Source organism: Ictidomys tridecemlineatus, chromosome 6 (genome assembly GCF_052094955.1).
Source record: "Ictidomys tridecemlineatus isolate mIctTri1 chromosome 6, mIctTri1.hap1, whole genome shotgun sequence".
NCBI lineage: Eukaryota > Metazoa > Chordata > Mammalia > Rodentia > Sciuridae > Ictidomys > Ictidomys tridecemlineatus.
In genome coordinates this window covers 125,305,200-125,333,109 of record NC_135482.1, presented here as the reverse complement: position 1 = coordinate 125,333,109, position 27,910 = coordinate 125,305,200, and the positions used below count along the sequence as shown (strand labels likewise).

Genomic DNA, 27,910 nt, shown 5'->3' with positions numbered 1-27,910 from the left:
AGTTGAAAGTTTGCTTGTAAAATCCCTGAATATTGAACAATTATCTCTCACAAGCTGGTACAGTTTGGCTCCAGCATGCCACCGGTTAATTCTTTATCAACCAACTGCCTGAGGAGAATAATGACAGTTAGCTAAGAGCAAGGATTTTGAGAAACAAGACAATGGAATGTGAATAGGAAGAGAGAGGTGAAAGAAAAGAAAAGGGAAGGGAGGACTGAGAACACAGACTAGATGATGTCATGCTGTCTCTGGGAAATGTAGTTGCCTAGAGTTGTACCAGTTGCAGGTGTGCAGGGCTCTTCTTGAACTGGGAGCTTGGTTTGATCAAAGAATTGGAGAGAAGTCTGTCTTCAATGAGATGATGCCCCTGGGTTCATGTGTAGGGGCCTCCTTTCTTATATCCATTGTATTTCAGAAAAAATAAAACCTGCCACTTGATATTGCATTCTTCCAGAAGTAATGCTTCCATTGATAACAAGATGATCTGAAATTGTCAAATACAACTAAAAGTAAATCAGTAACCACCTCCTTAAGACAAATCAGCAAGTTTATGATTTTAGGGAAACTATTTTCATTAACCTTTTGGGCAATTCAAGGAGAACGGCATCCCTATAAACTATGAAAATTGTGGGATTTATAGACTTTTAAACTAAGGTTAAAAATAGAAATATCAACTTCCTTTCACTCTCTAGGAACGGCCTAACCATTGAGAAATTTATTTTCAAAGTATCAGCAGGAATATTTTAGCTCTGTTCTCTCATGCCAAGCTTTAACACCATTATTCTGAATGTTACCATATTCTCAGCACATATTGTTGAGCATTATGATAAATACATAGAAAGGCAATCTTAGACAAATTTATTAAGGCAATTTGTCTTATATAAGGAAAGTAAGTTAACTTAGGATTATACCTACTACAAATTGAGGTGTCAAATCCCATGAATAGGTTCATATTCAATGGCTCTATTATTTTTACAATGCGGAACTTATTTGGTGCATTTATGTATATAGTCAACACATTATGATGACCAAATGCCGCAGTCTGGCTGGGCAGAATTCAGGAGCCACTTGTCAAACCAAAGGAACTTTATTTTTAGAACACACACACCTCACCACACAGCTTCTCAGGAAAATCCTCAGAGCCCAACTGCCACCACCGGCTTCCCACAAGCCTCTCCACCTCCCCCACTCCTCCTGCTCTTGAGGCTGATTGGCTGGGTCGTGTGGGCAGAGCCAAAAAAAGTCCCCCAATGAGCAGCTCTGTGGTCTGAAAGGGCGGGGAAACAGTCCAGTGAGCATCACCGCAGAGGAGCCAATCAGTTGGCAGCTAGAAGTTTGCTGGGGCCCCTTGGGCTGTGGCTCTCAACATCTCCCCCTCTCTGTTTAAACAACAAGCATGTGGCTTAGGGACCATGCCTGCCTCAGGTTGTCCAATACTACATATGGTCCTTACCCGTTATCGGATGAGCTGACCTCAAGGTGTCTGCATATACCTTACACAGAGGACTTATAACATGTGAAATGTTTTAAGAGTTTTCATCATCAATTTTCTGTTTTTAAACCTAATTCATGTGAGTGAACTTTTTGAGGCTATAGAACAAAAAGAAAAATCTTGTCCTATGGCTGTCCCCTACTTCTGCATGTGTGTAACATTGTGTAGCAGTGTAAAATTATTTATAAGCTACAAATTTTGAGGGCTAGCAACATCAATGTCAGTTCAAATGCAAAAAAAAAGTTATATTGATGTTCACAAAAAATAAAATGATTTTCACATCACTGTTGTTTTTGATAAATTATTACTAATATTAAGTTTTGACATAAAGATTTCAGGAAGGTAGTGTTTGGTATTGACAATAAGTACTCTCCCCTCCCTACCTCTGTGGTGCTACGGGTTGAACCCAGGGTTGCACCATGGGAAGCAAGTACACTACCATTGAGTTATATCCCAGCCAAATAATAAATGCTTTGAAAGTTACTATAAATTGTAATTGTGGTGATAAATGGTGACAACTGCATAGTCATACTATGATATTTTGTCCTGTAGTTCCACTTTTCGTTGTCATTTTCTGAGTTCATAGCTCTTGATATGTTATCAAGTGTTTACTCTGGTGTTCTTGAGCTGGAACACCGAATGATGAAAGGGGGAACTGCTAATTTTTAAACATAGAAAAGATAGGACAGAATGGTTTGTGAGAATTAGGATGATTAGATGATGACATAAGATCTGTGGATATGCACATGATTTGCTTGTGTCCCTGTCCCTGTCTTTGTCTTCTAGTTGGAACTGAAAGCAGCCAGAAGATTTTCCTCAAATATGAACTTTTTGTCTGGTTGTTTGAGTCTTCTAGTAAATTGTTTAATGTCATGTGACCTCAACACAGTTGAAAAAATATTCCAAGTTTTCACCTTTGACTTACAGAGGCAAGATTTATTTATTAAATGTGTTGTTTGTAGCAACCTGGTAGATTCTAAGGGTATTAAACTAAAAAAGATTCATAATACAAAATAGTGATTATTTTGATAGGTAATATGTACTTTGAGAGGTGGCCTAAATGCATATAATAAAATTTGGGTCTTTTGGCATGTTTGTTTAAACAAGTGAATAAATTATATCAAATTTCTGCAAGTGGAGAGGAACTATGATTAGATTTCCAAGGTACTGAAGTTTTTCCCAACTTATTCCTTCATTTGTTTCTTATCATGTTGTCCTTTTTTCTTTTTGTTTTTAATTTTGGCTGCTGGTGTGAGTGGAATTGATCTGGGGTGAGGGAGAAGGAGGGATAGAACAATAGTCATCTCTTGAAAATGAAGATTACAGGTGACCCTAGCAATGTGGGTGTGGAGCGGGTGGTACGGCAGGAGGGGCGACATGTTCAGAGAAAAGAGCAGCAAAAAATGAATTGAATGAAATGCAGAAGCAAGAAAATAAAAAGGCCTTTGACTTATTTGATGCTGATTGCTCTGGGACCATAGATGTGAAAGAATTTAAGATTGTATCATGGGCCTTAGGATTTGAACCAAAGAAAGAAGTAGTTAAACAAATGATAGCTGAAATGGGCAAAGAAGGAATTGACACCATTAGTTTTGAAAACTTTTTTTGCCATTATCAGTGTAAAAATGAGTGAGAAAGATGTAAAAGAAGAAATATTGAAGGCTTTCAAATTATTTGATCATGATGATACTGGGAGGATAACACTAAGTAATATCAGGAGAGCAGCCAAGGAGCTCAGGGAGAATTCAACAGATGATGAACTGCAGGAAATGCTTGATGAAGCTGATTGTGATGAGGATGGGGAAATAAATGAGGAATAATTTTGGAGAATGATGAAGATGACCGATTTTTAATACTGTTCTGTCTCTGGGAAGTTGTCAACAAATTCACATTTGTTATATGATTCAGTTATGTAAGATCTGAATGGATCCATTTTCAATTTTTAGTTTGTGTATACAGATTGGTCTCTTGATGTTTATCTGTGTGAAAAGTTACATTGTTTCTACCAATATTGTTATATCTGCCATACAAAGAAACAAAACATGACCGCTTCCTTGAGCCATGAATGTAAGAGCAGTGTTAATTCCAATTGCTTTTTTAAAGTCCAGGTTCCACAGACTTAGATTTTTTTTTTGAAGTTTATTGCAGTTGGCCCCACATCCAATTGAATTTTGCAAACAATCCATTAGTTTCTCTATTATTATTGTGTGACTTAAAAAAGTTAATTAACATTGTCTTTTGAATTACTTCTTCAAATATGTAAAAAAAATTAGAACTGGCTGAAATCTAAAAAAAAAAAAAAAAAGAAAAGAAAATGAAGATTGCATTGTGTGATTATTTCCACAAGGTGACTTAGTTTGGGATTCCTGGAAGTGGACTCAGATTGAGATTCCTTAGTAAGTGGTTTATTATTAAAGTCTTAAGGATAAAAGGGCAAAGCCAAACTGCAGAATCAGGCAAAATCCTTTTGAGGATAGCAAACCTTCCAAGGAAAGTCTCAGAACAGAACAATTGGAGGTAAAAGCATGCCTCAATAGGGCTGCTTGGGAAGGATAAAACTAGATCTGATAGGATCTGGGCAGAACATTAATTGTGTCTACTATGCAATGTTCCAGAGAAGAAAAAGAAATATGAATGGTTAACAAATATATGAAAAAATGTTCAACATCCCTAGCGATTAGAGAAATGAAAATCAAATAGAAAAAAAATGTCAAAATACACTTTGAAATTCAAAAACAAACAAGCAAATACTATGCTGAGATTTCACATTACTCCAAACAGAATGGGAATTATCAATACTACAAGTAACGATAAATGTTAGTGGGATACGTAAAACAGGCTACACTCATACATTGTTGGTGAGACTCCAATTAGTGCAGCCACCCTGGAAAACAGTACGAAGAGTCCTTAAAAAACTAGGAATGGAACTACTATTTGATCTAGTTAGTCCACTCTTCAACTTTTACCCAAAGGTGTTAAAATTAGCAAACTACATTGACCAAGTTACATCAATGTTTATAGCAGTACATTTCACTTACTCAAGCTATGGAAACAACATAGATGCCCTTTAGCATTGAAATTGTGGTATATATACACAATGGAATGTTAATCAGCCATAAAAAACAATTTCTTTATGACATTTGCCAGTAAATGGATGGATCTGGAGAGTATCATGCTAAGTGAAATAAGCCAATTCCAAAAAACCTAAGGTTGAATGTTCTGATATGTGGATGCTAACCTACAATAATGGGATGGGGAAGAAAGAAGTGCATTGCATTAGACAAAGGGGAATGATGAAGGGAGGGAGAGATGGGAATGGAAAAGACACTGGAATGAATCTGATGTAAATTTCCTATGTACAGATATGGACACACCATAGTGAATCTCATCATCATGTACATGCACAAGACCAGGATCCTAATTAGAACATATTCCATGCTTGTCTAAATATATCAAAATGGATTCTACTGTCATGTGTAACTAAAAAGAACATATAAAAATAAAAAGTCAAAACATTTACAATTTGTGGACTTATGACAATTGTGCCTTGATAAAACATGTCAGCATAAGAAAAGTACTAGGTAATCTCAAATTCCTTTCCAAAATGCTTTTAACAATGTATACATACACCAATAGTGTTTAAAACTTCAGGTGTTCTACACCTTACCAGGTTCAGTAAAAAATTTAAGAGTTGAGTCTTGTCTTCTCTATTGTTATTGTGTACTTCCATGGTATCTCTTTATTGAGAACATGTAAGGTAAGGATTTTATCTTTAATACTTCAGATGCTTTTTGTATTGTGTCAGATTAGTCATAATCAAGTGAAAATATGAATCTGCTTAGTTTCCATATTAATGCTGTCATGGTGGAAAGCATTTTTACTATTAAAAGTGTGTTCTTTTCCATATTGGTTCTCCAGTCATATAAATAATAACTGACTATAAAAGTCTGCAAGTGATGAGAATTTTGTCTCAGTTTTGGTTTTGCATATTACTTTTTTTAAACTTGGCTCTTGAGAATTATAAATATGTAATCAGAGAAGGATAATTTCCATTGTTTTTCACCTTTTTTTGAGGAGTATCTGGTGACTAGGAATTGTCATCTTCTATGACTATAGCCTCTGCTGTCTTGCCATTAAACAGGTATCAAGCTGTTGGTGCAATGAAACCTGAAGGAATTCTAGGCCAAATTTAAATAGTACTATTTCCTTTTCTTCAATATATCCACATATTTAAACCCCTTGAATGAGGGGTCTATCTATCTATTAATAATATGTATTTATCTACTGAATTTTATAATTTTTGGTCCTCTAGCTGTTTTGATAATTGAGAGTAAATTATGGAAACATGAAGATAGCAGATAATTAAGAAAATAATCTTATAAAACATTGAAATTTCAATAGTTAACACTTACCTCTATTTCTTTTGTTAATTTTTCATGTCTCCTCTTTTATTCTTCAAGAAAACAAGTTTTATTCTATAATAGATTCTTTTACAGTTATAATTTATTCTTTAGCTTTGAAATGTTTTCCTGTATATTTACTAAATGTAAAATATACAAGTTAGAAAAGCATAGTCCATATAAATCCTCAACTTTCAGTATTGCTATATTTTAAGAAAACTGGATAAATTAAATTTTAATTATGATACATAGAATTAGATCAATACTTCTATAGGTATACTAGATACATAACTGTTATTCAAACAAAGCTACCTTACTTTGAAAACTCAGAAGTAAAAACAAATTAAGACAAAGGAAAGTGGAATTTATGGTGGCATTTGCCTGGCAATAATGCAAAGTATACTTAATAGCAAAAGAAAAAAAATGGTATTTTAAGTTTGTACTTTTTATTGACTATTCTTTTAAGAACAGTAAGAGAAATACAAAGAGGCTTAAGGTGCAATTCTTAATTCAGATTCTTTGCATAACCGCATTAATCATACCAAATTGATTTAAATTGTTCTAGATGCATTAGCATAGAAACTAGAGCCTCAACCTTTTTCTGAATTATACTTTTTGCAACAAATGGATTAATTGTTCACTGTGATTTTGTTTGACTATATATTTTTAGAAATCCACAATGTTTTTGTAAATATTTCCTTTATGCATTTGCGCATTTGAGGTAGTTGTATAACTTATATACTTATCTATGTTCTTAAAAATTGTGTTCTTAAAAATTCTTAAAAATAGTTTCTGAATGTAGTAAAATAGCATTTTATTAAGTTAATGATAAATGTACTATTTAATATATATTTAGGATTAGGATAAAAGAAAAAGTTTTGATTAGTAACAATTCAAACCTGTACTTGTGTCATTTAGTTCCCTCCTGGATTTTGGAGATCTTGCATAAGTTCCACTTTCATTGTCTTTCGTTTTTTAACTAGATCTCATTTTTCACATAGTTTAATTATACATGACCATTGGACTTCTATCTCCCCTAAACTGTCTTTTTGTACTTTTAATTTTGCATAGTGAATCTTATATTTTATCGAGCGTTCCTCAAAATCTTCTTGGACTATGTTGCTATCAAACTTAAGCTTCACATTCTCTTTATACAAGGATTTGAGATTCCAGGCCTCCACATGGAAGTCTGGAATTCTTTATGACAGCATTCTCCTGATAAATTTTCATCTCTGTTTCTTTAGTTTCTGCACAAACAGCTGCTATTTATTTTTCAAGCTCTTGAAGTTTATTCTGTAATGTATTTCAACATTATCATTATTAATTCATGGTACTCGGCATGAGAGGAAAATTAATTGTTTTGATTCATAATGTATATAGGAAAATCACTTAACATAAAAATATACATTTATCAGGTACAGAAAAGAAGTGATGCATAATAGAAGGAAATATGCAATAATATAACAATTACTTTCTCAGAAAGATCCCAGTTATATATTTCTTAATTTTTAATGGTCACTTAATCCTAAATGTAAAAATTTTATCATTTTGCTTTAATATTTTATATGTAAAAATACTTAAAATCATTTAATAATATATTTTAATAATATATTTATGGGTGTCAAGGAAGACAATATAATAAAAATGATAAAACCCTGACTCAAGAATTAAAAGACAGGACATGGTCAGCGGTAGAGCACTTGCCTCCTATGTGTGAGGCATAGGTTCAATTCTTAGCACTGCGTATAAATAAATGAATAAAATAAAGGTTCAGCAACACTGAAAAAAAAAAAAAAAGAATTAAAAGACCTAGACCTAGGTTCCAGCAACCCTTATTGCTGTTCACTATTTTGTGTGATCATGCATAGCAAACCATCCCATCTCAATTTCTTCATTTATAAAATGAGTATTAAGATATGTGTGATATCCAATTTACCTCTCTAGGGCTTTGTCGTGGCTAACTGGTGCCTCCTTAAAAGGAGTTTTCCTAGCATCCATCTTCCTGGTTCTCCTTAGCTATCTCTGAGCATTCCTTCTTAATCTGAGAGGATTTCTTCAAACATAGGTCTTCCTCAGAGTTCATGAATTTATCATTTCCTCTTTTCCCTCCCTACATAACCCTTGGGTTACCTTGCCCATATTTATATTTTGAGCTATGTATTTGAATTCCATAGCCAAATGCCATTGGCCATCGTAAACTCATCATGTCCAAAAGACTAATTCTTCCTCCCTTCCTAGCCTATTTCCCCTTGTATCAGTTATCTATTGCCAGAACCACAAAAACCTCAGTGATACAACAACAAATAGGTGTTCATTGCTGATATGACTGGGAAAAAAAGAGGGGTTGGCTAGGTGATTCACATGACTGGGAGAAGTGGGATTGGCTAGCTTGGCTAGGTGGTTGTACTCACATCTCAAAACACCTAAAGTGTTTTTTATTTATTTTTATATCTATCTATCTATCTATCTATCTATCTATCTATCTATCTATCATCTATTTATGTATTTGTATGTGTGTATACCCGAGAATTAAATCTAGGGCCTTGCATACTAGGCAAGTGGTCACTGGAGTCACTCCCTGCCCTGGGACTTATATTCAAAATTGCTTTTAGACATAAATTTGTAAACCCCCTTACACAGGAAACTAGTTCACTTAGTTCCTTCTCTTGGCATTTGTGAAAAAGGAACTTGAGAAATTAGCCACAGAGTTTTGGATCCAGTTTCCCATGTAAAAGATAAGAAGGCAGGAGAAAAATGGTATGGGTGAGTGCCCTTAACAGTTTCCATTGTTATTCCCACAGTATGATAATGAAACTGAGGTTCTGAGATGTTGAATAACAAAAGTAATTCATCATTTGACCAGTAAGGGTCAAATCCTGGTTTTGAATTTAGGAACTCTAGTGTTGAAGTTTTGTAATTTTTATTTTTCTCTCCTAGATCAGATCAATATACATTTAATAATATATTTATGTTCTTTAAAAATGTATATATATTTATATTTATATCTCCTTTAAAAATATATCTGGGCTGGGGCTGTAGCTCATTGGTAGAGCACCCACCTCGCACATGTGAGGCACTGGGTTCAATCCTCAGTACCACATAAAAAGAAATAAAGATATAAAAAAATAGGTATATCTGAAATTTAAGTATTTATATATTTAACAAAGAAAAAAAATGACTGGGGTTTGGCTGGTTGTAAGACACTTTAGGTTGGCTTGGGACTGGGCTGGCAGGGCGACTTCTTTCTACTTTATGTGTCTCCTGTGCTCCAGTGGGTCAGCCCAGGAATGTCCTGCTCATGATGATAGCAGATGCAGAAAAGCCAAATCTCAACTATTTAAGAGCTTTTAAGAAGCTTTTGCTGGAATCACATCTCCTAATACCCCAGCTAGTCACAGTATGTCTACCCATGATGTGAGAGCATTATAATGATATGGGAAAGGGTGTGGATATACAAAGGGATGAAAAATTGGGAACAAAAATGCAAATTAACATAACCCTATATTCCCCAAAGTACTTAACAGTATGGCTTTGAGAGATGTCCTTAATTCCTCCTTTTCTTTGTTTCTAGCTGTGCATGAAATTCTATAGATCCTCCCACCAAAATAATTGCAGGCTATCTCCATTCCTTTTTCTATCTAGATGGTCATTCTCTTTAAATATAAAGTTTTAATGTTGGGAGAAAGGCATTGTATGAAAAAGACAAAGGCCTTCAATCCTTTTTCTGACAAAGACCAAAAAGGTAAGTACACTGAAAAGAACACTGTGCTGGTGAAAAACAGTTTTTGTCTTCAGTGCTAATATTTCAAATGCCCTATTGACATTTCTGTTTGAGGGTTCAATAGACACCTCAGTTAGATATATTCAGAAAATATTAAGTTACACACTGTGTTTGCCTTTCATTGCTGTGACCAAAATACCCAATAGGAACGACAGAGAGGAGGAAAAGTTTATTTGGGCTCATGGTCTCAGAGGTCTAGTCTATTCCTCTTGGCCCAAGTGAGGCAGCAAAACATAGTTGAAGGGAGTAGTGGAAGACATGTAGGAAAGGAAGTAGAGAGAGGAAAGTAGGAATGAAGTCACAGGGAAGATGAACCCCTAGAGGGTACTTTCCCAGTGACCTACCTCCTTTAGCCAAACCCCACCTTCCTACAGTTACCATTCAGGCCATTCACACTAGGATGGACCATCAGAAAGTTCAAGCTCTCACAATCCAATCCTTGTACCTCACAACATTCCTGCACTAATACAGGAGCTTTTAGGGGACACCTTATATACAAACCACACCACAACCAAACATGATCGCCTTCATACTTCTTCTGATTTCAGTAAACTACATCATTTTCCACCTGGATAATCCAAAGCAATAAAGTTATTCTTAATTTTTCCATTTCCCTTACACCACAACCTACTTCCCACCAAAATGTGAGAATTGGTTCTCTAACATCAATCCCCACATTTACTTTTGACCAATCTTTGTGGTGTGGCCTAATTTCTAATTCATCTTCCTATTTTCATTCTTACCCTTCTCTTAGGCTCCATTTTATCAGGAAGAAGGATCTTTGAAAGACGTATATCATGCTACTTCCCTGCTCAAGATTCTCCAGTGATGTCCCATTGCAATAATAATAAAATTCAAATTCACCAAAGTGGCTTATACAGCCTTATATGCTCTAGTACCTATCTACTTTGCTATCTTTCCCATCTACTATTCTCCCTTCTTCTAACCTCATTTTCTTTTATTAAATATGCCTAATTCCTTACCAAGAGCATTTGTAATTATTTTTCAATCTACCTTATATTCTCAACCCTGGGCTGGAGATATAGCTCAGTGGAAGAGCACTTGCCTGGCAATCATGAGATCCCTTGGTTCAGTTCCCAGCACGACATTTTAAAAAAATTCTATAATACTGCTGTGTCTTGTCACTATTCATCTTTATTACTATTCCTCAAAATAGGCTTCCCTGACTCAAAATATAAATTAACCCTTTCCCCTCTTTCAGTTATTCCCTATACATTTCCCTACTTCATTTTCTTTGGAATCCATCAGTGTCTTAAATTATCTATTACTTTATTTATTTATTTATTTTATTTTTAGAAAACTTCTTCAATTTTTCCCTCCCCTAAATATAAAGTAACTCTATGGCTGCAGAAATCTTTTCTGTCCTTATCACCATGTTCCCAATGCTTAAGATAGAACTAGCACAAAGTAGATACTCAGTAAGTGTTACACATGTTCAGGAAAGAGACAGGTGTTGTCAGTTACATTAGGATATCAACTCTATTTATTAATACAGGGAGAGAAGATGAACACTACTTTGGTCATCATCTCCTCTCTTTTCTGATCTAACAGAATGTTAAATTCTATTACTAGCTTTAATATCTATTTCCTTCAATACATTTCCAACTTTAAATTAGTACCACTACTCCTTCTTCATCTTCCTGTTAATCGGTTTTCTCCTCCTCCTCCTCTCTCTTTCTCTTCTCCTTTTACGCAGTCTTATGTCCTCCTTTGCTTTGGCTTTTTAAGGCAAAGTAGAAGGAAAAAAAAACTACACATACTGAAGCTGTAATTTGATGAGTTTTAATATTTTTTATGTTTAAAAAATCATCACAACAATTAAGATAATAAATATATCCATTACCCCCATTTTCTCTTTTTTTCTTTTCTTTTCCTTTTCCTTCCTACCTTTCTTCTTTCCTTCCTAGGAATTTTTCTTCCAAGGAATTTTCCTGGCATGAGGATATTCAAGTGTTCCTCTACTATCAGTTTAAAAAAATTATTTTTTGGAATGAGGTAACTCTCAATGGGCTTCTGGAGAGCTTCAGGATGAGAACTGGCTATCAGAATGGCCAAGACTTGATTAAAGTCCTGAGCTTTTAGCCTTATGTACACTGCCCAGCCTCTTGGGAGAGGAGAGAGAAGAGAAGTTGAGCTAATAATCAGTCAAGCTTACATGATGCAACCTCCATAAAAATATTCGTAAGTGATGAATTTTGGAGACCTTCCAGGTTAGTGAACATATCCAGGTTCTGGGAAGGTGGTATGCCCAAATCTAGCATCAGTAATCCCATGGAGGTAGTAGGGACTTTGGTGCTTTTCAAGTTCATACTTTATTAAAATGAGAAGCATTATAGGACTCTCAGGAGGACTAAAATTTCAGCCTCTGATTCTAGCAATCCATAAGAGTGTATAAAATCCAGATGGGCTCTGTTTCCTTCCCTAGCACCACAACAAAAACAATGAAAAACTCCCAGGACTTCAGAGTTCGGTTAAATTGACATTAGTTAAACAGATTTATTAAAATCTTGCATTTGGGGGGAGGAGATGGAGAATGTGAGCTCATGTAGGTATGTACAGTTGGATAGGAGGAATGATGGCTAATGTTGTGGAGCACAGTAGGGTAACTGCAGTTGATAGCAATTAATTGTATCTTTCATTTAGCTAATGGAAACATTTTGAATATTCCCAACACAAAGAAATGATGTATTTAAGGTGATGGGTATGCATTTACACTATACTTCATAAATAGGTACAATTGTGAGTCAATTAAAAAAAAACTCTTGTATTAGGTAAAACCAGTTACTGTCCTTAATAAACCCCAATGTTTGAATGACATAACATGACGGATGTTGATTTCTCATGTGAAGTCCAGGGGAGGCAGGAGATGGTGGAAGGGAGGGGATTTCCTCACAGTTGTTCAGGAAGCAGGCACAGGGAGGTTTCCCCATGTGGCCTCTCCCATTGTGTCAACATTCAACCTGGGGAAGGAGGAAGAGAAAGCAGGGGTGGGTTTTTTTGTTTGTTTGTTTGTTTTTTAAGGAGACTGCCATGGACTGGTCATGGGGCCCATGCTTAGTGGTCCAAACCCACAAACATGGCTCCATCTAACTGCAAGATCATGAAAAAATGGGGGAATGGAGTCCTTGGGCAGATTATTCTGGAAGGGAGCAGGCTCTTGGTAGCTAATAGCTCTCTTTGTCCTACACCTGCTGTGTGCATGGCACTGACTGTCAGGGATTTGTCAGTTTTGGAAATGAGGGTTCACTTCTCTAAAAGAAAATCAATTTACTACCGTTCCCTACACCAGGCTGAGCCCTAGTTCATACCTAGGGTTATTTTCCCAAAATATTGTTTTCTTTCTTTTCTTTTTATATTTTTTTTAAAAAATTTTGTTTTAGTTGTAGTTCAACACAATACTTTTATTTTTATGTGGTGCTGAGGATCGAACCCAGTGCCCTGCATGTGCTAGGTGAGCACTCTACCACTGAGCCACAACCCCAGCCCCCCAAAATATAGTTTTCAGTAGTCAACTGCCTTGCCTGAGAACTTCCAGGATGTTCCTGCTGCTGCACCCAAGATACCCTCCTTTGTTTTGTCCTTGGCACCTCATATAAGGTGACTCCTAATTCCCTGTTCATGATGATTTCCCATGTTCCTTGGTTCCCTAATAAGGAAACAATCCTGCCTGTTGTGGAGTATTTCTTCTCTATCTCTGCCCTGCCTTTGCACTTCATATTCTTGAAATCCAATCACGCTCCACAGCATTATGAACCTCCCAAAAGCTCTCCGTTTGAACTTCTATCTGGCTAGCACGGTCCCACATTTTCACAAAAATTGGTCTGGTTCAGTAATCTGTTGCCTGTTTCCTCCTTCTTTGGATTTTAGGCTCCTTTAGCAGAGAGAACTAGCCTGATTCAACTTATTTTGTTTTAGTTGTAGGTTGACACAATACCTTTATTTTATTTATTTGTATGTGGTACTGAGGAGTGAACTCAGGGCCTCACACATATAGGTGAGCACTCTACCCCTGAGCCATAACCTCAGCCCTCAGCTTCTTTTTATTACTCTGTGCTTTGCTCTTATAACCCATAGGTATTCTGCAACTTTGCATTTTAAACCATACATTGCCCAGCAACCTCACTTTGCAGAACAATGCAAAGCTCCCCAGCCTTCTGTGAGCACAGGTGTCATCTGGTGGTAGAGATGGGTAATTGCAGTCTGGCAGCAGGAGTTTTCTGAGTGGCTGAATGTTGATCTGTTGTTTCCCTTGTAGGCATCTTTTCTACTGGAAAGCCAGCAATTCACTCCAGCCAGAGCTGAGAGTCATCTCCTTCCTTTGTACCCCCAAAGTGCCTAACATGGATGCAGATTTGCTGGTTACTTTAAAATCAGACCCATCTGCTGCCAGTTTATTCTGTAGTCATCACTGGCCAGTTATGTTATAAATGGTGCTTTCATATATACTTTTTAACTAAAATTTCAACATCTTAGTGCAATAGGCACAGTCATACACTGCATTATGATGTTTTCATTAACAGCAGACTGCATAAATGTTGATGGTCCCATGAGATTATATGGGAGCTAAAACATTTCCCTTGCTTAGTTATGTCCTAATTGTGATGTAACCATTTACTCATGTGTGGATATGCTGGTGTAAACACTCCTACTGCATTGCTGCTTGTATAAAATATGGTTTAAGGACAAGGAGAAACCAAATTTGAAATCCATTTGTCTGCAAAGCCCTTGATTCTAGTTTCTTCCAGGGACTGGTGCCTTGTATACTGTATTCTGATACAGTGGACTCTAAGCCAGCCAGGAAATTGGATGGCAGATGCAGCCTGACCCTTAAGTCTCTGTATATGTTCGACCCTAGCAGGCTTGGCTGGAAAGGATCATAGCACCCATCATTCTCTCATCTCCTCTATGTGGTGATGGGCACCCAGAAGCCATTTGATCAAGTCTTCTTCTGATTCTGGGGCACATTCACAGTATAGAGGTGAGCGATATTTGTTTCATGCTCTATAGTTTACACAGTGCTGTTTTAAACACAGCTAAGCCTTTACAATGACTCTATGAGGTGGGCAAGTTCTCATGTCTAATTTACACACGAGTTAGAAGATCAAATGTTAAATAATTAGATAAAAGGGTCATTCTATTAAGTAGGAAAACTATTTTCCAACCCAGCTCTTTGGATGCAGATCCTGTCCTCACTAAACTAAGATGTATTCCACAAAATTAGCTCGGTGGTCACATACCACACTGTAGAATAACCTGCCCCTGGAGGTAAAGACTCCTTTGCTCCTCCCCACTGATCTGCCATCCCGTGTTCTTTCTCTTTTACTCTCTCTTATATCTATTGAGGGTATATTAAATCCTAGATAGTGTCTTTAGGTGCTGGGTATGTAAGAATTAACAAAACAGACTCAAACTATGTAGCTTATTTTCTAGTGAGAGAAGAGAAAAAATAAAATAGATAGTAAATTAAACAGTATGGCACTCGTTATTGTGAGATATAGAAAGTCCTGTGGTTCATTTTCAGAATATAATATTCACCTTTAATTGAATGTAAATTGTTTCCATTTTAATTATAGCCCTTTCCTTTGCCCATCTGAATTTTAAAATTAGCCAATCCATAGATTGTGCCCCTGAGTCCTCTAATCAGGGCGAAGAGCAGACCTGTGTTAGGTATATAAATAGCCACATCCCCAACTCTATTTTATATTTTATTTGGAGACAAGGCCTTCCTGAGTTGCTTACTTTTGTTGAAGCTAGCTTTGAACTCGATCCTCTTTTCTTAGCCTCCTGAGCTGCTGGGATTACAGGCATGCACCACCGAACCCAGCTACCCACCCACTTTTGAGTACATGTTTGATTTCTTGTAGCACCTCAGTATTTCTAACTTTATGATCAAAGCTAATTTTTTTTCCTCAGGTACTTGTTCAATTAAGAAGGCAAAACCAAAGTGAGATACTAAAAGTAAAATGTTGAGACATATGAAGTGGAGTGATCTTTTTCGTATCTTTGTATCTGACCCAATCTGTCTCCTTTCAAATGCCAGCACAGCCCCTCTTTCTGGCTTCCTCTTGCTAGAAGGTTCCAATCTGAGCTCTTGGGGCTGAGCAAGCCTTGCAGCCTCTACTTCTTCAGCTCCATCTCACCCTCAGGTCCTATGAGGATCATGACCTTTCTTTCTGCCTGAGATAGGCTTATTTCCCCAAGGATTGACCCTACCACAGTCAGACCCAGGCCAGGGTCTTTGACCCCCTTCAGCCTTCAGATCCAAGTTCCACAGCTTTTTCCCCAGAAACCATCAGCCTTGCCCATTCCCCACCGCACCTGACTTCAGGTCCCTGTGGTACTTCTTCTTTAGCTCTGATCACAGCTGCAAATTCATTCTTACTCATGGTATTTGACGAATGATAATCACTCCCACCAGATGTTGACTACTGGGTAGAGATTTTAAGAGATCTATTTGCCTAACTCCAGGCCAGACCAGCCCAGTGCACCCTGCCAGTGTGTGTGTAACTTGGCTTAAGAGAGGCGGGGGCCAGGGAGTCCCCAAATAGCATCCCTTGAGCTTTTGGGGGGTGGGAACATTTGTTGGTTATTTGTCCAACTCTCTTCCAGTGCTGTCTTGTCTATTTACTTAGAACTAGAACTTTGAAATTGAAAAGCCAAGTCAAGCTCTGAGTTTCTGTAAATATAGAGACTCGTGTGCTTTTGGCAGGGTATTTATTTTTGTTTGTTTTGCTAGAGAAACAGAGGTAGATGGATGAAAGAGGAGACAGAGAATAAAGCAAAGAGGAAGGATGTTGGATTGAGGGGGCAGGGAAGGAGCTATGGTAAAACCATGATACCATGGTGTCCTCTGAGTCTCTGAAGTCCCCACACCTTTTCCTGATCTGGTTTCCTCACTCTTAGGAAATCCCTTGAAACTTCCTTTACTAAGAAGAAAGGAGATCCAGTGAGGCTCCTTGACTTCTTTTTTCCCCCTAAATCTCTGTATATCTTCCCTAGTTACCTTGATCTGCTTTAATTGGATTGGACCTTCTTTTTCCCAAGTTGTGTTCCCTTGCTCTGGCTCTGGATCCCATTCATTCCTTGCTCCTTGGGTCTCTTACTTCATGCTTAATCACTACTTCTTTCCCTCTCACAACTTTCATTTAGTTTCTTATTTTAGCGTATGCTTATATTGAAATATCTTCCATCCTCACTGACCAACAGGATGGATCATCTTTGCATGGATCCACCAGGGTTGTGTTCCTAGCCTCTCGAGAGGAATTTTGCCCTCCTCAGATTTTCAAAATTGTATGCTTACGGGCTGGGATTCTAGCTCAGTGGCAGAGAACTTGCCTAGCATGTGTGAGGCACTGGGTTTCAATCCTCAGCGCCACATAAAAATAAATAAACATAAATATATTGTGTCCATCTACAATTGAAAATGAAAATCATTTGCTAAATGCCTTTAGGATCTCAGCTTCTCCATATGCAAATTGTCTTGATGCTGTGACTTCTATACCCACATCCGTCTTCCCTTCTGAGACCCAGGCCTCAGGCCCCAAGCACAGTCTTCCTACTGGGAGTTACCACAGTGCACATCTCAAGGCAAACAGTATCACTGTCCTCCTGGTGTCTTGCTTTCCTCCTCCTCCTCCCCCTCCCCCTCTCCCCTCCTCCTCCTCCTCCTCCTTCCTGTAGAGCTTTATCACTGAGTTATATCCCTTGTCCTTTTTATTTTTTATTTTGAGACAGTGTCTTGCAAACTTATGAAGGAAGTAATCCCCTCATTTCAGCTTCAAAGGTCACTGGAATCACAGGTATGTGTCACTGTGCTGGAATCCTAATGACTTTTGTTGTGTGTATGTGGTTATCAACATCTTTCCAGTGGCCCAGGCTAAGTCACCTTTCATTCCTCCATTTATCACCTCTCCTACCTGATTAATTTTTCCTCATATGTTTATTGGTGTGTTATAGTTGTACATAATGGTGGGATTTGTTGTTACAAATCCGTGCATGCACTCAATGTAACAATGTAATTTCATCAACATAATTCCTCAGTATTTCTCCTTCCATTCCCTTCTCCCACCCCCTTGTCCCATTTCTCTACTAACCTCTCTTCAATTTTCATGAGATCCCTCTCAAACCCATTTATTTTTTTCCTCTCTTGCTTTTATTATATTATTATGTTAAGTTTGGTTTAACATAATATTCTCAGGTTCCAACCACTTTCCTGCAAATGGTATAATTTCATTGGTCTTCACAAATGACTAAAATTCCATTATGTATATATGTATACATACACACACACATACACACATATTCCATTTTCTTTATCCATTTATTTATTGACAGACACCTAGCCTAGGCCTATAGTTTGGCTATTGTGAATTGTGTTGCTGTAAACATGGGTATATCACTATGTATGATAACTTTGTAAATTCTTTAGGATAAATACCAAGGGATCATATGGTGGTTTCATTTTTAGTCTATTGAGGAAACTCCATACTGATTTCCATAATAGTTGTACTAATTTACAATCCCACTAATAGGGTAAAAATGGTCCTTTTTCTCCACATCCTCTCCAGTATTTATTTTCATTTGCATTCTTGGTGGCTGCCATTCTGACTGGAGTGAGATGAAATCTCAGAGTAGTTTTGATTTGCATTTCCCTAGTTGCTAATGATATTGAACATTTTTCCCTATATTTGTTTGCCACTTGTATTTATTCTAGAAGTGTCTCCTTAGTTCATTTACCCACTTATTAATTGGGTTATCTTTTATCATTAAGGTTTTTGAGTTGTTTATATATTCCAGATATTAATCCCTGTCAGAAGAGTAGCTAGCCAAGATATTCTCCCATTCTGTATGTTCTCTTTTAACTCTCTTAATTGTTCCCTTTGCTGTGTAGAAGGAAACAATTATTCAGTTTGATGCCATCCCATTTATTAACTCTTGGCTTTATTTTCTGAGCTTTAGGAGTCCTACTGAAAAAGTCATTGCCTGTGCATATAGGTTGCAGTGTTGACCCTACATTTGTTTCTAGGAGTTGCACAGTTTCTGGTCTAATTCCTAGGCCTTCGATGCATTTTGAGTTGATTTTTGTGTAGGGTGAGAGATAAGGATCTAGTCTCATTATCCTACATATGGATAACCAGTTTTCCCAGAATTTTTTGTTAAAAAGGCTCTCTTTTCTCCAATGTTTGTTTTGTTATCTTTGTCAAGGACCAGGGGAGTGTATCTGAGTGGGTTTGTCTCTTTGTTTTCTATTCTTTGCCATTGGTCTGTGTATCCATTTTTATTTCAGTCCCAGGCATTATAGGTCTGTGGTATAATTTGTAGTGAGGTATTGCGATGCCTCTAGTATTGCTTTTATTGTTTAGAATTGATTTCCCTATTCTGGTTCTTTTATTTTTCCAACTGAATTTTAGCACAGTGTTTTTTTCTATTTCTGTGAATGACCTTTTTATTATTTTCATGGGAATTATATTTAGTATTGTATTGATTTTTGTAATATGACTATCTAAACAATATTAATTGTGCTTATCCATGAACACGGGAGTCTTTCTATCTTCAGTTTCTTTCTTCAGTGTTCTATAGTTTTGATTGTAGAGGCCTTTCACCTCCTTGGGTAGATTTATCTGTAGGCATTTTTTTTTTTTAGGTTTTTGTGAATGGGATTGTTTTCCTGATTTCTGTCTCAGCAGATTCCTTATTGGTGTATGAGAAAGCTATTGAATTTTGTACATTGATTCTGTAGCCTGCTACTTTGCTGAATTTGTTTATTAACTCTAACAGTGTTTTGGTAGAGCTTTTTAGATCTTTTAAGTAATGGATGATACCATTTTCCAGTAGTGATGATTTGACTTGTTCCTTTTCTATTTTTATCCCTTTTATTTCCTTCTTTTGCCTAAGTGTCATGGCTAGAATCTCCAGTACTATATTAAACAGGAGTGGTAAAAGTGGACATCCTCATCTTGTTATGCATTTTAGAGAAAACGTTTTCGCGTTTTCCCCACTCACTGTGAGGCTGGCTTTGGATTTCTTGAATATAGGTATTATAATGTTGAAGTAAGTTCCTTCTATCCTTGGTTTCTTTGGTGTTTTTAGGATGAATGGATACTGAATTTTGTTGAAGGCTTTCTCTGCATCTATTGAGATGATGAAGTAAATTTTGTCCTGTTTATGTGGGGAATTACATGTTTGGATTTGTGTGTGTTAAACTGTCCTTGCAACCTTGAGATAAAACGAAGTTGGTCATGATGTACAATGTTTTTAATATGTTGTTGAATACAATTAGCTAATCTTTTGTCAAGGATTCTTGCATCTAATTTCATCAGGGATACTGGTGTGTCCACAAACAAACTTTCTTTGTTGTGTCCTTATGTGGATGAATATGATGCTGGCTTTGTGGAATGAATTTAGAAGTGTTCTATCCATTTCTATTTCATAGAATCATTTGAGGAGCATTAGCATTAGTTCTTCTTGCAACATCTGGTAGAATTCAGCTGAGAATCCATGTGGTCCAGGGAGTTTCTTTGTTGGAAATCTTTTTTTTTTTTCCATACTGTGGATTGAACCCAGGAGTTCTTAACCAGTGAGACACATCCCAAGCCCGTTTATATTTTATTTAGAGAAAGGGCCTTGCTGAGTTATCTAAGGCCTTGCTAAATTGTGAGGTTAGCTTTGAACTCATGGTACTCCTGCCTCAGCCTACTGAACTGGTAGGAGTACAGGGATGTACCACCATGCTCAGCTTTAATTACTGCTTCTATCTCACTGCTAGTTATTTGTCTGTCTAGATTTTCTGTTTTCTTCATTTAATTTTGGCCAGTCATATTAGCTATAAATGTATCCATTTCTCTAGGTTTTCCCCTTTATTATTTAAAATAGTGCCTAATGAGTCTCTAGATTTCTGTGATGTCTGGAGTGAATTCCTTCTTTTTCTTCTCTAATTTTATTAATTTGGATCTTCAATCTTTTTCTTTTTTTGTTCATTCTTTTTTTAAATTTATTTTTTCTTTTTATATATACATGACAGTATTATGTAATTTTGCTTATTAACCTTCTTCTTTAGTCTGACTAAGGCTTTTTTAACCTTGTTTTTCAAAGAACCAATTCTTCATTTCTTTGATTTTTTTAAAATTCTCTACTTCGTTGACTTCAACTTTGATCTTAATTATTTCCTCTCTTCTACCTGTTTTGGAATTGGCTTATCATTTTTCAAGGGCTTTGAGATGCATTATTAAGTTGTTTTCTTGGGTCTTTCTGATTTTCTCATGTAGGCATTCATAGCCATAAACTTTCCTCTAAGAAACCACCTCAGAGTGTTCCAGATTTTGTTATGTAGCATCACCATTATCATTTAATTCTAAGAATTTAAAAATTTCTCTCTTTATTTTTTTCTAATACCATTCATCATTGAAAAGTGTATTATTCAATCTCCACATGTTTATGTAGTTTCTGTAGGTTTTTTTTTTAAATAGTGAATTTCTACTTTCTTTATATTATGATCAGGTAAGATGCAAGAATGATACTTTTAAAAAAATTCTATTTGCTAAGAGTAGCTTTGTGACCTAAAATATGGTCTTTTTTGGAGGAAGTTCCATGAGTACCTAAGAAGAAAATAAATTTGACTGTTTTAGGACGAAACAAATAGACATTTCAAGATGTCTGTTAAGTCCATTTCATTTATAATATTTTATAGGTCTGAATTTATGACTAGATGACCTGTCTAATGGTGAAAGAGGTATGTTGAAATCATCCAGTATTATTGCACTGGGATCTAGCCCAGTCTTTAAGTTGAGTAGTGTCTTTTTTATGTAATTAGGTACACCAATATTTGGGGTATAAATATTCACTATTATTATATCTTCTTGTTGGATTATTCACCTTGTCAATATGGAATTCCCTTATTTGTCTTTTCTGATTAATTTTGGCTTCTGATTAATTTTGGATATGATAGTATCTACTTCTGCTTGTTTTCAGGCTCCATTTTCATGGTGTATCAATTTTCATCCTTTTTACTTTCAGCCTGTGGGCTGAACTATGTATTTATTTATCTAGCAGTGAGGATAGATGGACATGTTTTTGGGTTGTGCTTTAAGACTTAATGGTGGTGGGGATGAGATTTCTAGGCCACCTGAGGTCAGCATCATCTACCTGAGGCTACTGGGCAGTAGTTTGAATGCAGAAGGAGCTGCATTGGGACCCAGGGCAGCCAGTAGACAGAATCCTCAGGGCTTTTTTTTTTCCTACCTGAAGTTGGGGTGATGGTTGTTCTGCCTAGGCCAGGCCTTGCAGTTACTAAAAGAACAGAATTAAATACCTTCATAGAGAGCACTGATGGACATTTATTTTTTTTCCAGGTGCTAGAGTTCAAATTCAGGATCTTGTACATGCAAGGTAAATACCACTGAGCTACAATTCTAGCCCCAGTAATGACACTTCTGAGAGGGTCACATGAACCAAAAAGGTGGAGAGCTATTGGTGGTCCACAGAGCTCCTCAACCCCTCACCCTCTGGGCATGACCTAGAGGGCTGTAGACTCCAATGGAAGTGTGTCCACTTCTTTGTAGCAAGGAGCTCTGAATTGTAGGATCTCATAGATAGAGCATGCCTTTAGGGCCCACAGCCCAGCAACAGTCTGCTCTAGGCAAGTATACTTCACAAGATCCCTCCCTCTTTCATAAAGGTCTGGTAACAGACCCACAGGAGTGGGGATCACTTCAATACATATTTCTACTCATTCCCTGTGGGCTCCTCTTCCTAATAGAGCCAGGTGACCTCTTCTGGCCAAGACTGTGCATGTGGCTCTCTTCTTGTCCTTTCCATTAACCTCACGAGTTGTAAAGCTCTTTCTCCCTGTTGTAGCCAACATGCTCTGTCCATATCTGAAGTCTGGGTCAGCTCAGCCCCTTCTTGACTGTTCTTAAGGGTTCTGGCTAGTTTGATGCCTCGCCGTTCTGAGTGCCTCCCTCTGCTGAGTTTGTTCACAAGGTTGACTCTTCCTTCTACATTGTCTTCTGGGGAGTTCCTGTGTACTGGTGTGGCCTCCAGTGTGACTGTGTAATCTTTTTGTAGAAGTTATATCCCTATGACAACCAGATTCACAAAGAATTTTGTGGTCACATGATACCCAGTACCTGTTAAATAGTGAGCTCTTGGTGTATATATACAACCCTGTTGTATTTTTGTGTGTATGTGAATGTGTATCTGTGTAGTCTCCAGTTGCACACATGAGATAGCATATGGGAATGTATGAACATTTGGGTAAGTATGTGTGTCTGTGTGTGTGTGTGTGTGTCTGTAAGTTTGCATGAGTGTGGGTTTTCAAATGGGTCTGGGTATGATTGTAGGTGAATGATGCACATGCTCTTTTCTGAGGAGCTGAGGCTAGGGTCCACATGGCATAAATCACTGAACTGGGACTCACAGGTGGAAACAGAAAGAAGCAATCAGGACAAGGGTGGGAGGAGCATGTTAGGCACAAGCCCCCCCCCCCATTTCGTGTGTGTGTCTGTGTGTGTGTGTGTGTGTGTGTGTGAGAGAGAGAGGGGGGGGAAAGAGAGGAGAGAGAGAGAGAGAGAGAGAGAGAGAGAGGGGAAGGAAGGAAGGGAAGGAAGGGAAGGAAGAGAAACAAAAGAAAGAAAAGAAAGGAAAGAAATAAGTGGCTCTACCTGGGACCAGGCAGCAGAGGAAAGGAAGTTCCAGGAGGGAACTTAGGTGCATGAGAAAAGTGAGGGTGTCTAGGGGCAGAGAGAAGTGGTCTAACTTTAGGCCCTGCCTGTGCTTAAGGAGTCTCCTCTGGCATTGGAGGCTCTGTGGTATTCAGGAGATCTGGCCTTTTTGATATCACCTGCCCCTCTGTTGTTTAGGAGGTTGGCTTGAGCTGTGAAGGAATAATGGCTACTTGGGCTTCTATGCGAGTTTGGAGACTCCAGCAGAGAGATGAGATGGAGGGTGGGGCATGGGTGTGCTGTGCTGTACCTATATTCTCATAGCACCACACCCAGAACTTTCTACCCTGGTAACAAGCACTCTGAATAACATTTTAGGGATATTCACCTGGACAATACGACATATTGACCAGTGCATGAGGGAGAAGATGATTAAAGCAAGCATTGATTTCCTCAACCCATGTAACTTTATTTTTCCCCAAAGGACCAAAGAAGAACTCATCACATCCCAAGGTTCAGGTTCTGACAGTAATTCAGGTGTCCTCTATGGGAGCACATCATAAACCAGTACAGGCCCTAGCCTTAGGTGCTTATTTCTTCCTACCAGGCCCCAGTCACATTTTTGGTGGAGAAGGCAGCTCCTGAAGATGTCCTCCTAAGTGTCCCATTTGGCTCAGGGCCCTCCAGGCTGGCACTGGAAGCTGGCTCCCTCCTACACTGGAGCCACTGTTGGCTGCCTGGAGGAGCAGGGACAGTTCCCACTCCAGTTCCTCAATCTGCTGAGCCAAGTGGACTCTCCTGGCTTCCAGCACCAGGGCCTGCTCATTCTTCAGGGCCCAGGGACAAGGCCTTTCTCTGCCTGAGCTGCTCACCTCCATGGAGTGAAATCTGTCTTCTTCACCAGGAAGGATGCTGGGAGCCACCTAGACAAGACAGGAGTGGGATGAGGAAAGGTAACCAGAGAATCCTCCGTTTCTTCTGTCCTGAGCTATGACCCTTCATCACAATGATGCTCTCTGGGCACCAACATTTCCCTCACTTGGGAAGGTGCCCAGAGATTCCTCCAGGGACTGCAATTACCTCATAGAGAGATAATGTCCCCAGTTTGGCTTTTTGTTTGTTGTTGTTTTGTTTTGTTTTTTTGCCATGTGAGAGTACAACAGTTAATTATATAGTTCCCTGAGTAACATTTTAGGGATATTGTAATCTTTGTGTTTAATAATTTGGAAATGTTACTAAATAATTAAACCTCACTGTATGTTATAGTCCCTCAGCTTAGCCTGTTTCTTTCTCAGGTCCAGGGATATCTGTCTATCTATCTTCTATCTATCTATCTATCTATCTATCTATCTATCTATCTATCTATCTATCTATCTATCTATCTATCTATCTATCTCAGGTCCAGGGATATCTGTCTATCTATCTTCTATCTATCTATCTATCTATCTATCTATCTATCTATCTATCTATCTATCTATCATCTATCTATCTATCTATTTTTGGTACCAGGGATTTAACTCAGGGGCACTTGACCACTGAGCCATATCCCCAGCCCTATTTTGTATTTTATTTAGAGCCAAGGTCTCACTGAGTTGCTAAGCAACTCGCTATTGCTGAGGCTGGCTATGAACTTGTGATCCTCCTGCCTTAGCCTCCCAAGCCTCTGAGATTCCAGGCATGCACCACTGCTCCTGGCAGTAATTCCAGGGATTTTTATAGTGAAAGTTTCTGTAAGAATGAAGCCCTTCTGTCCTTTTGTCCTCACTGAGTCACTATCTTCTGACCCTGAATGTGGCCAAGAGTAAAGGTGGGGATCTGTGTTTCCTCCCTCTGTGGTGAAGATGGCTTCCAAGATGTCTGTAGGCAAGGGAGGGGAGTTTAGTGAGGAACTGCCTCCTTTGCTCAGAAAAAAAATATGTTGTGCTCAATACAGACTCACTGCATGATTATGTGCATCTCTCATCTTATTTCCCTGGAGCATTCCCTACATCTATATGTTCAGAGACCCCCAACCAGGATAGGGGCATCTGAATGGAATACGTATCTTATTGAAAGCTTCTAGTTCCAGGAGCAGGTGCTATTAAGCAATATCTACAACAGCTATTTTTATTGCTTCCTTTACAATCTTTCCAGCTGTGAATTTTCTTGAGACATATACCTTAAGCTGATGGCATTATCTTCCTTGTCTTTGCTCCTGTTCTTAGTCTTCTTGCTTTAGCCTTCTATTTGCCACACTACACAGCACATGACTAAGGCTGCTGGATATTCTGGTCAGAGCTAGCTATCCTATTTGTGGAAGGGGCCTTGACCCTGAGGGCCCCACCATGAATATCTCAGGAGCTGAGATGTTCCTCCACTGGGCTTACCACAAAGGTTTTGCCTTCCTCTGGAGGCAATTGGTCTGACTTGTCCTCCTTCTTCTGGAGTTGCAAGGCTTGAGTAGTGAGCTGGAAGAACTCCTCATTCAGTTCATCCAATGTATCTTCTACCTGCTGTATCTTTCTCTAGGAATAGAGGCACAGGGTTTCTTTCTTTCTTTCTTTTTTTCTTTCTTTCTTTCTTTCTTCTTTTGAGGCATAGTTTCAGTATGTGGCCTAGGCTGGCCTTGAACTCATGGGTTTAAGCAATCTCCTGCCACAGTTCATGAGTATCTAGGAGTCCAAAATGTGCCTCTATGCCTGCCAAAGGACTTTCTCCCCCCCCCCTTTTTGGTGCTTGGATTAAACCTAAGTCCTGGTATATGCAAGGCAATTTCACTACCACTGAGGCATATCCTCAGTCAGGCTCTTTATCAATTTTACTTTTATTCAAATTTTCTTAAAAATTGCTTGCACTCCTGTTTCAGGACAGGCTATAGGACCAGTGCTAGACACACAGCATCAACATCAGGTGCTGCTCTCAGAGAGCTCAGAACCTGATGAGTTGAACCAGACTTACAGTCCAGGACAGTGAAGTAGTAAAGTCTAATGTGGAGGGATGCATTAGAAATGTAGGAGCAAAAATCAGGATACCTACTCAGGTAAATGAAGCCAGGGAGAGCTTTCTGGAAGAGAGGACATTTTAGTTGAATCTTAAAGAATTGAGAAGAGGTTACTGGAGGAATCAGAGTGGAAGATAGAAGAAAATCTTCTTCTAGGCAGAGGGAACTACATATGGGAAAAGCCAGAGATATAAAAGAACATAGGTAAAATTAATCTGTCTGGCTGTCCATGCATCCATATATGCATGCTTGCATCCGTCCATTCATCCTTCTACATATATATCTATACTTCTATCTATCTGTCCATTTAACTACTCACTCTCCCATCTATCTATTCTTTGATATTTCCATCCATTCACCCCACCTCCTATCATTCATCTTTCCATCCACCCATATACATACCTTTTCAGCTATTTTGGTTTGGATCTCCAAATGCTCATGTGTTGAAGGTATGGTCTCCATTGTAACAATTTTCAGAGGACAACTTTTAGGAAATGAAGGCTCTGACCTCATCAATGGATTAATCCTTTGATGGGTTTATAGCTGATAACATTATTAGTAGGTGGTAGAAACTGTAGGAGGTAAGATCTGGTTGAAGGGAGTGGGTCTTTGGGGGTGTGTTCTTGGGCACTCTATGCTGTGGATGGAAGAGGAAGAAAACATTTATCAAACAATGCATAACCCATGTTGTGCCATGTGTTAAGCTTGGTCTTCCTAACAGTTCAATAAGTGGATAATATTAGCTTTATTTATACAGATAAGAAAACTGAAGCTTGGAGAACTCAATCTACTAGTTTGCAAATCTCTCCTAAACCGTGGCACTGGGTTAACTCAAGCTCTTCAAATTCTGACTCTTGTTCCCCTCTCATTCTTCTAAAAGTACTTCTTTTAAAATGAACAGACACAACTTTCAAGGTGTTCCCATTTACCAAAGACTAGGATATATGACATTTTTTTAGGCTATATTTCAAGAATTTATTTTCTGATGTGTACTACTTTCACATCTTTCAGATAAAACCTGTCCATTTTTGTATAGTTTGGTATAGTGTTTTTGTATCATTAAATTGTGTTTAAGAACATACATATACATATGCTTACACAATGCAAATATGTGAAGCATTCGTAAGTGCTTTTGTTGAGCTAAATACCATGCCAGGTGTGCAGAGCTAAAGTGGGTGAGGAATATTCAGACAGATCTCCTTTCTATATGGAGCAGAAGTTGATCCCTAGTAGCTTATAATGGTTACAAAGGGAAAAAGTAAATTTTTTTCAAACCATTCAAAAACATTTATTCTCTCTTCTCACCCATCCAAGGTCATAGACCAAGGAAAGGCAAGTTTTGTGCTCTAGGAGTTTGACTCAGTTACAACATGGAAGTTGTTGCATCTAAGCTCTAACATTTCCCTTAGATAATGGTTCTTAAACTTTAGGTTGGATCATCATCACATTTCATATTTTAGTCCATTTTCTCTTTCCATAACATCACACATGAGATTGAGTACCTTATAAAGTAAAGAGGATTTCTTGGCTTATGATTCTGGTAGCTGGCTATAGGGTCCTTGGATGTTTCATCTGCTT

At 37.9% G+C, this 27,910-nt stretch overlaps 1 protein-coding gene and 1 pseudogene across 3 annotated transcripts in view; one reads left to right on the top strand and one right to left on the bottom strand.

The window, feature by feature from the left end:
• Positions 1–27,910, top strand: part of LOC144365029 (uncharacterized) — a 124,165-nt gene that overhangs the window by 40,183 nt on the left and 56,072 nt on the right. The window lies entirely within an intron of this gene.
• On the bottom strand, positions 48–26,794 carry LOC144378444 (coiled-coil domain-containing protein 122-like; annotated as a pseudogene).